Source organism: Rhinolophus ferrumequinum, chromosome 10 (assembly GCF_004115265.2).
Source record: "Rhinolophus ferrumequinum isolate MPI-CBG mRhiFer1 chromosome 10, mRhiFer1_v1.p, whole genome shotgun sequence".
NCBI lineage: Eukaryota > Metazoa > Chordata > Mammalia > Chiroptera > Rhinolophidae > Rhinolophus > Rhinolophus ferrumequinum.
Window position 1 is genome coordinate 54,145,231 of NC_046293.1, and position 9,578 is coordinate 54,154,808.

The 9,578-nt window shown below is 46.9% G+C and overlaps 1 non-coding gene across 1 annotated transcript; it reads left to right on the forward strand.

Moving 5' to 3' along the window:
* Positions 1–8,058: 8,058 nt before the first annotated feature.
* On the forward strand, positions 8,059–8,132 carry TRNAM-CAU (transfer RNA methionine (anticodon CAU)). Its single transcript has one exon. It is a non-coding gene; the product is annotated as a tRNA-Met (tRNA).
* Positions 8,133–9,578: the final 1,446 nt, after the last annotated feature.

Here is a 9,578-nt window from a genome sequence, read left to right on the forward strand (position 1 = left end):
GAGGCTGTTTGGAGTGGCCAGGAAGCCTGTAGGCCATCTGGTCTGCTCCCCACCCCCTTCCCACTTAGGACCCAGCTTTCTATGTCCTTTGCCATTTTTGGGTCCTTGAATCCACTCTCTTCCTTCTCTGGTTCTCTGCCCTCCCTATCCTCACCTCTATGTACGGATTTCTGAAGTCAACTTCCTCCTCACTCATCACACTGCAGGCCCTTCTTCCTTGTTGCTCTTTTCTAGGTTTCTTTCCCTGTAGTGGGTGGACAGGGATGAAACAGACCAGAGGAGTTTCCAACTCTGGTTTGCTCTCCACTCAGTGTCCCCCCTCCTCCACCAAACTGGTCCAGGGCTGAGATATTTGCGTCAGAAGTCTCTTTGGCCTCTTTCCTGCTCCTGAATCCCTGGGGTGGTATTTGGGGGTAGGAGGAGGGATAAGGTCCGAGGTGGAAAGTCTGACGCTGAGTCCAGGCCCCCAGCCCCACTCAGACTGGCTGAGCTCATCTCTCCAAGCAACCACAGCTGGACATTTTCCATGTGATCACCTCGGGCGGGGGATGGGAGGGATGGGGCTGTGTGTGGGGGGTGGGGTCTGGGATCCAGAAACCCAGACAGAGCTGAGTTTCACAACCCTTAGGTGCTGCCACCCTACCTCTGCTGTGCTCTGTAAGGAAAGCCCTGGAATAGAAGCAAGGGCAGAAGAGACACAGGCCTGGAGAAGAGCCAAAGTTGGAATAGATTTTGGGCCTAAGTTGGCCTGGGTTTCTCTATCCCTGCACATGAATGTTCACCATTTGTGCTGGCCAGGCTGGGACAAGATCCTGTGTGATGTGAATGTTTACGTGAGGCGGAAACCTGTGTGAGTGTGTGTGTGTGTGTGTGTGTGTGTGTGTGTGTGTGGTCTGAACACCTGAACATACTTGCGTCAGTGTGAATGCATGTATGGGTGGAGGCACCTGTGTCTACTGCGTCTAGAGTGGTCCATAGGCCAAATTTTTGTGTGTGTGTGAGCGTGTCATTGCCTTCCTCTCTTCCCAGCGCAGAGGAAGGTGAGACAGCTGCCTGGGGGATGAGGGTTTCCCACTCTCCCCACCACTCTATCCCTTCTTTAACCCATGCCTTCTTTAAACCACAGATAACTGGAGGGCCAGAGAAAGCAAGTCACGGAACAGAGAGAGAAACAGGTCACTATCCTCCCCAGCAGAAGAAACTGGGGCAAGGGGCTTCCGAGACTCGCTGAGATAGGAGTGACCCCCGCCCCCAGCAGTGGATGCAGGGGTTGCTGTCAGAGTAGCCCGTGGCCCCCTGTCACCAAGGTAGCTGGGCTGAAAGCATTACAGGGTGTCCGGCATGGATGTCTGCTCTCCTTTCCTCTCATGGATGTCTGTTCTCCTTTCCTCTCGCTCCCCCAGGCCCTGAGATATTGGGACAGACTAGAGGAGGCTGGTGGGGAGTATTAGGTGGGGAGGCAGGGGAGGGGGTGGGCAGGAAGCACTTGGCTGTTTATTCCTTCTCTTTCCTGACTTCTTTGTGGCAGCAGACTGGCTTCCTTCCTCCCTACAGCACCTTGGCTCCCAGCTCATTTCCGCTCTAATGCCCTTAGCACAGCTCCTAGTCTGGCACAGAGGAAAATTTTCCAAGCTGGTTTTGGGGGAATGGGGACCCCTAGATGAGTGGGAATAGGGGCTGAGGAAACAAATGAGATGCCAGTGTGCCCCTCCTCAACCCATCCATGTCAGTAGCTCAGGCTTGAATACGCTATGGGAGGGGCTCAGAGGATGGGACAGAGAACAAAGCAGGGACCCAGGTGTTTGGGTACCTGGGGCCTGCCTCTCCTTCGGCCTGGGTGTGGGGAGAGCAGGCCTGCAGACACCCCCCCACCCCGCCTCACTTCTTGGCTGTCCCTACTTGGCTGTCCTCGCCTCAGTTCTGCCCCTGCCCCACCTCCCACCTCTATCCACTGCCCTACAAGTCAAGGAATGTAAGTTTCCTCTCTCACTCGCTCATTGATTAGTCATGGGCACCCCAATCCCCAGGGAACCGTTACTCACCCATGCTCCCCTCCCCCCGGGACAGTCGTCTCCCCAGAACTGGCTGAATTCCTGTAGGAGGAGATCACAGTGTTGGACATGGGTGGGAGGGTGTGGGGATTGTGGGTGGCGGGCAGTATCTTAGAGACAGACAGCCAAAGCAGGAGCCCCTTCTCTTCCACACACACATACATGAGGAGGTTATATGCCCGGTTGTAGCCACTTTAATGGCCGCAGAAGTTTAGGCAGAAGGGGTGGGGCTGGGGTAGAGGACTGTGTGCTGTGACTGTAGAGAGAAGGGCCCAAAACAACTGAGCATCTAGTCCCTTCACCGGTGCTGGCTCTGGGGCCAGGATGAGGGCCTGGGGCCCGCTCTTTGGACTTGGCTGAGTGCCCAGGTCTGGCCTCTGTCTACAGAATCAGACAGGGGCCTTTCCCAATAAGGAGCCTCCCAACTCTGGGTCCAGTCCCCTGCTGCCCCCACTCCCTCTCCCCTCTAACAGCTCTTCTGCCCTAAAATGGCCACATTTTCCTTCCCTTCCTCCTTCCCTCCCCCACACCTAGGTTTGGGCCCCAGGAGAGACAAGGGGGCTGGGTAAGGGTAAGACTGCACAGGGGCCAGATGGGCTGGTTTGGAGAAGGGTAATGGGATCTCAGGAGGAGAGGGGAATACGGCCACATGACCCAGGTATATATTGGGGGGGAGGATGGAGGCACAGCTTCCTGGAGCTATTGTCTTTCTAATAATAATAATAGCTTATGCTATTATTATACATACTATATAATATAAATATACTATTATACATATTACAATACATACTGTGACTTCTAAGAGCTTTACATGTACTAACTCATTTAACCGGAACTGCCACTCTACGAGGGAGGTACTGTTCACCTATCTGGTAAGATGAGGAAACTGAGAGGTTAAGTAACTTGCCCAGGGTGAATGGAAGAGCTGGGATTCAAACCCAGGCTATGTGGCTTTGCTCTAGGAAAAACCAACTCCTTCACTTTATCTATGGAATACTTGCGCCTCATTGTCAGAGGCCTAAGGAATGCCCAAGTGGCTTATGGGATGGTGATGCTCACAGAAGCTGCCAGTCAAATGTGACCCTTGGGTGTTTGCATGGATTCAGACTAAACATTCCTAGACAGCCACTGACCCAATTATAAACAAAAAAACAAAAAAATTAAAACAAATCTATTGTTGAGTGACATGCAAATGATACGCAGGTTAGCACAGAAGCCAAATAAGTGTGACTGGAGGGGAAAAGGGTGGAGTGGTGCAAGAAGAGGCCAAAATAAGTTAGGGAAGAACTGGGAGAATGAAGAAGAAACCACAGGGAGTATGTGGAAGGACTTTCTTGAGCCCCTTTCCAGCCTTTTCTTATGTTCTAGGGAGTTAAAAATACTGATTTATTCTACCCAGTGAAGGAGAGAAAGAAAGAAGGGGTTGAGAATTCTTCCATCCCTGACGACAGACAGGGATCCCCGGGGATGAATCCAGGTACTTGACTTGGAAGTTCCGGCTTGAGCAAGACTGCCCTTTTTTGGCTTTCAATTTTGTCTTTCCTAAACCAAAGGAATTGAACTAGAAAATCCCTAAGGTTCCATCTCCAACACGTTCAGATTCCTATATAGGAACTCAGCGGGGAAAAAGCACCGTGGGGGCTGGAGCCCATGTGTGGGGCCAGGACTAAACAAACACTTGGTAACTAGGATGAGCTCAGGACTCTGGGGGAAAGGCTTTGCAGGGGGTGATGGGAAGGAAGCCAGGTCAGGCAAGGCCTGACCCAAAAAAATGAATGGATGGACCCATGCATGCATTCATTCATTCATTCATTCATTCAACTGTGTATCTTTAGAAACTAAATCCTAGGGGGGAAAAAGAAATTTAATCCTAGGAATCTGAGCTTCTCATTCAGGAAAAGGCTCTAATGAGAGTGTGAGTTCTAGATGTCTAGGAAGGGCAAACTCTCAGGTCCCTCCTTAATTTTTGAGGTATTATGGGAAAAATTAACATTTAAAGATATGTACCAAGGTGCCTGAGAAGTACCAGGTACAGATCTGAGCATTTTACAAATTTTACCTCATTTAACGTCAAAATAATTCTGAGACAGCATTTTGTATATCTTTTATGTCAACTTCCCTATTTAATCTTCCCAACAACCCTCTACAATTAATGAGGCCATTTGATTGATGAGGAACCTGAAAAAGGAGGAAAAGGGGAAATTAGATTTTTAATAGGACATTTTGATTGCTAAAGGTGGGAGGCCTTGGAAGGAGTTAGGGGATTCTCACTTCCCAGGAAAATCTTTTCTGGCTCTGGGTTCAGGATTGGCTTCGCTGAAGGGAGGGTAGGTGCGTGTTCCAGCCCTTGACAGATGGACATGAAGATATACACAAATATCACCAGACATGTTACAAAATCAGGAGAAAATGGCACTCTGTTATCTTTGAGAATGTTTCTGAGAAGTCTTTGAGATAGAAACAATCATAGGGTTGGGGGTTACTTTAAATCTGCAAAAGGATCTGGAGAGGCCAGAGGCAGAATTCTGAGTGAACAAGCTGCCATTTGTTTCCACTAACTACTGGCCCAACAGCAGGCGATAAGGAAATTAGATATGTAGTGGGACTTCCCTATTGTTTGGTACTGATAGGAGACGCCTGCCTCCTGTTGGTGATTGTCAAGTTAATGCATTCTTCCATTACCAGTTCACAAGAGGTGGAGGTGTGAGTGGTAGCGATGGTGGAGGGGGGATGGTAGTGGAGGTAGGGTGGTTCACCTGCTTGACCTCTAACCAGCTAGAAGAGCCTGAGATTTCTGAGGAGGAAATTTGCCACATGGGCACTTCGGGGGAGGGTCCATGAGTTTGGGCTCCAGCCTGGGGTGAAGTCAGAGACATAAATCACACCTCCTAACTGCCCATTTCCGTTTTGAGCTCAGTTCCCTGCCAAAAGCCCAGCGATTCTGCCAGAGGAGTGAGTGTGGGGATGGGGGAGAGACCAAGGAGTTGGAACCGGGGTGGTTGGGAACTGGAATTAAAAGGAATTAGTTGGGAATACAAATCTGGTCTCATTAGCGTCATGAAATGGGCTCAGGGTCAGGGCTGGTAGGGCAGGGAGCCCGGAGATCTTAACAGAGCTGTGTTGTAGACTTCTCATCCCACTCGGGACACACCCACAGCCACACCCAGTCTGCTGAATTCTCTTCTCCCACAAATAAAATAGCTGGGACTTGCCTAAAGGCACAGACACCTACAGAGACACACTCCCTACTCTTCCCTCATCTAATCCCAGATATTCCAGGGCAACAAGCAAGCAGCGCTACGTAGGAGAAAGGGGTGGGGTGGGGGGTTGAGAGAGGTAAGAGTATCCTGGATCTTCGTTAAGAAACACCCTCTGCTAGTGATCTCATAGGCCTGCACTCTGTCATCTCTTTTGCCCTTCCCCACTGGGGAGAGGTCTGGATGATCTTCCCTGTCACTTTCCGAGAAGCTTGGGGGTCTGTTGTCTTTCTGGTGTGCAGTACCACAGTGATGGAGGAGGTGAAGCAGGAGGCATGAGATGGATTATGCATGTTGGGTGGGGTAGGTGTTTGAGGGCAGGAAGCCGAGAAAGCAACTCAGACAATGGTGTTTTCCGCTGGCTTGGGTCCAGGTTGCTGGGTCCTGTCTGACCCTAAGAGCACCTCCTACATCCTCCTTTGGTCAATTTTCCACTCAACGCTCATTTGAGGGGAAAGACAGGAGAGGCAGGGCTCCTCTGGAGGAAAGGTACTCCTTCCATCAGCCCTTTTCCAGGTAACTGTTCTGGGTTTTTTGCAGGGACTTGGGGGCATAACTAACCTCATCCAGACTGGAACCATCCCACCCAGGCCTAGTGTTCTCTTCTATGTAAAGGAGTTTGTCATGGTCCCATCATGGTGTAACTATAAGCACTTAGACATCTAACAGGAACCATGATGCTTCTATTTGGGGCTAAATTTGCCTCATTCTGTTCTCTGAATTGTCTATTTGCATCCCCATTAGTCTGGAAGCTTTAATGGAACAAGAATTGTGTGTCAGTTGATACATCCAGCCCTCAGGCCAGCATTAAGAAAATAATATATGTTTTTTGATATGCAAAGTGACAATATAATAATACTGAAGGAGGGGAGAGCTTGAGAAAGCTGAAATAGCTTTTTTCCCCTAAGAAAATGGGAGGGGGTAGGGCCACTTCACTGAGGGTAAACTGGCATCAAGTCTTCCCTGCTCTCCCACCTCTGAAAACCAGAAAAAGTGTCTTTTTAACATACCCTCTATTGCAGTCGAGTCTCAATGTTTCAGTATTGTCTCACCGATGTGCTCAGTTTAGCTTGGCTCCTGTGATTCCAGCATCTGGCGGAATGCACTGTCCTCTGTATCATTCAAGGCCCACCCAAGCCCTGCAGAAGGTTCCCCAGTTCATTCTAACTCTCAGTAATGTCCCACTCTTCTAAATTCCTGCACTCACAGTCTGGACTCTACAGTCTAACACTTAATTATACAGGGTATTTATAAAGTCCTTGTGCAATTTAGAGATTGACTACATTTGGATGTACACATGATGGAAGCAACTATAAATATTGTATGAAAGCATATTCCATAGAATTTTTCATGCTAACGTTTGCTTTTTGTTAATGTGCTTTTAATTTGCAGAGGAAGGGTGTATGTTATACTGGAAAGAAGACATAGCTTTGTTTGAATGCTGCCTCCTTCACTTAATAGATATGTGACCTTGGCAAGTTACTTAACCTTCCTGTATTTTCATCTGTAAAATGGAGATAATACCCTCCTCGTAGATTTGTTGGGAGAAATAAACTAACATATGTACAATTACCTACCACAGTGCAAATATTAAAGCCTCATTCAGTCTGTCTGATGAATCTGAAATCTATTCGAAGTCTAATGTGTTCTCTGAATGGAATGGAATGTATTTTATAGGTCAATTTTCAGCACAGACATTACTTCCTCCAAGAAGCCTTCCTTTTTTTTTTTTTTTAATTAAAATGTCACCCTGTCACTGGGGTGACAATGGCCAACAAAACTACATAAGTTTCAGGAGTACAATTCTGTAATATATCATCTATATATTGCATTACGTGTTTACCATCCAGAGTCAATTCTCCTTCCATCCCCATATATTTGACCCAAGAAGCCTCCCTTGGGTCCCCACCCAGTCCCCCGGTTCTCACTTCTCATAGCATTGACCCCGCTGCATTGTATCTCCTTGTTTAATGGTCTTCCCCACCAGATTCAGTTCCGTGAGGTAAGGATCTCGTTGGCTTCTGTTTTTCCATTGACTAGCACCTTGCCTAGATCAGTAAATATTATTTGAATAAATTGAGCCTTTTTTAAAAAAGCAATGGTAAACATAACCTAGTGATTTCTGAACTGTGTACCAAATAATGGTGTTTTTTTAAAAAATAAGATAGTCCTCTAGCAAGATAGCATTTCTTGCTATCTTGCTTTTAATGTACATTCAATTCTTGAAATGTATCTGGAAATGTGATCCAATTACTTAACCTTTGTCACCTAACCTGTCCTCACAGAACTATATTTTGTAGGTATGGCAGAGATCACTGTCTCCCAGCATCCAGTCTCCTCTTCTTCCATTTAATAATATGACCCCCTCTACCCTGCCACCCACTCACTGAGTTTCAGCAGGGTACACGGCTGCCAGCTGACTACTACTCTGCCTAGCCTCTCTTGCAGTAGTGGGTGGCCACATAACTAAGTTCCGGTCTTTGGGATGTGAGTGAAGCAGTGTGTGTAACTTCTGGGTCATGTTACTAAAAAGGAAAGCTGATTGACCCCCACTACTTCCTCTTTCTTCCTTCTGCTTGCTGGGACATGGGGACAAACTAAGCAAGTCTTCTCTATCAGCTGCCGACTGTCTACCCCATCTACTTCTTTATTTGAACCACTATTACTTTATTTGAACCACTTTATTTGTGGGTCTCTTTGTTATAGCAGCATGGACTACATTCTTTGAATAAAGATCACCATGCAGAGGGGGCCAGTGAGCTCAGTTGGTTAGAGCATGGTGCTCATAACACCAAGGTCATGGGTTCGATTCCCACATGGGCCATTGTGAGCTGCACCCTCCACAACTAGACTGAAACAACTACTTGACTTGGAGGGGATAGGTCCTGGAAAAACACACTTAAAAAAAAAAAAGAAAATCACCATGCAATTCATGAAATCTCTTAGCCTACTCTGAAGAATGTTTTCAAGGAGCTCAAAAATAAAATTGAACCAAGTTTCAATGAAAATAGAATCTGCTGAAGTCTAGTTTATTTAAGGGCATTTTGTGAAAAAGTATGAGATTTGTTCTCCCATGCGCATATTCAAATTTCTTGCAGGTTTATAAACATCACACCTCTTTTATTTAGCATAATATATTATTTATGATAACTTCGACATTCCAGAAGGATTATGTGGTAGCCAGTCTCCAAGGTGGCCAATGATTCCCATCTGGTATTCATTCCCTTTCTGTGGTCCCTTCCTACACTGAATCATGGCTGGCCTGTGTGATCGACACAATACCATGGAAGTGACACGTGTAACTTGCCAGGCTAAGTCATGAAAGATATTGCAGTTTCCACCTTGGTCTTTCTCTTAGATCTTTGGCTCTGCAAGAAGGTAGCTGCCATGTCATGGGGACCCTCAAGCAGCCCTATGGAGAGGCCCATGCGGAGAGGAACTGAGGCCTTCTACCAAAAGCCAGAAACAACTTGTTAGAATTTGAGTTCACTTATGTGAGTCATCTTGCAGTACAAGGCGGCCAAGTTTTCAGATAACTGCCGCCCCAGATGACATTTTCAGATAACTGCAGCCCTAGGTGACATTTTGATTGCAACCTCATGAGACATATCAAGCCAGAGCCACCTAGTTAACTGCTTCTGAGTTCCTACCCACAGAAACTATGTGAGAGAATAAATGTTTATTGTTGCTTGAAGTCACTACAGTTTGGGGGTAATTTGTTATGCATCAATAGATACCTAACATAAATTCCTTGAAAGTAGGAATCATCTTATACTCACTGTACTTCCAGTTATTGCATCAACCGCCTCCCTGCCCCTGGACTTGGAGATTAGAACATACTAAAACATCTGGTGGAATGTGAAAGGTGAAATGACATTGCCCTTGAAATTCAGCACACTGCAACTAAATGAGAAAAAACAAGATGTAGTCTATTCTGACCATTTTTTTCTGCCCTGAGAGTATTTAAGATTCCCTAGGGTAGAAGTGAGAACAAGGAAGTAGAACTCAGGTCTCAGGTGAGTATTGTTATCTGTCATTCTGGAATGTTCCCAAACTCTCTGTTCTCAATTCTTAAGTGGTATATTTCCTTAAGCCTGAGTGTATAGGGAAGCTTTGGTAAACGAGGAGTTTCCAATATCCTATGGAAACTCTCCTGGGCGAAGGAAGTGAGACAATGCCTGGGGGAAAAGTAAAGAGATGACTCTCTTCACAGAATAAATTCAGGCACAAGTCCTTTCCCAGGGACCAGGTGAACACTGCACAGGCAGCC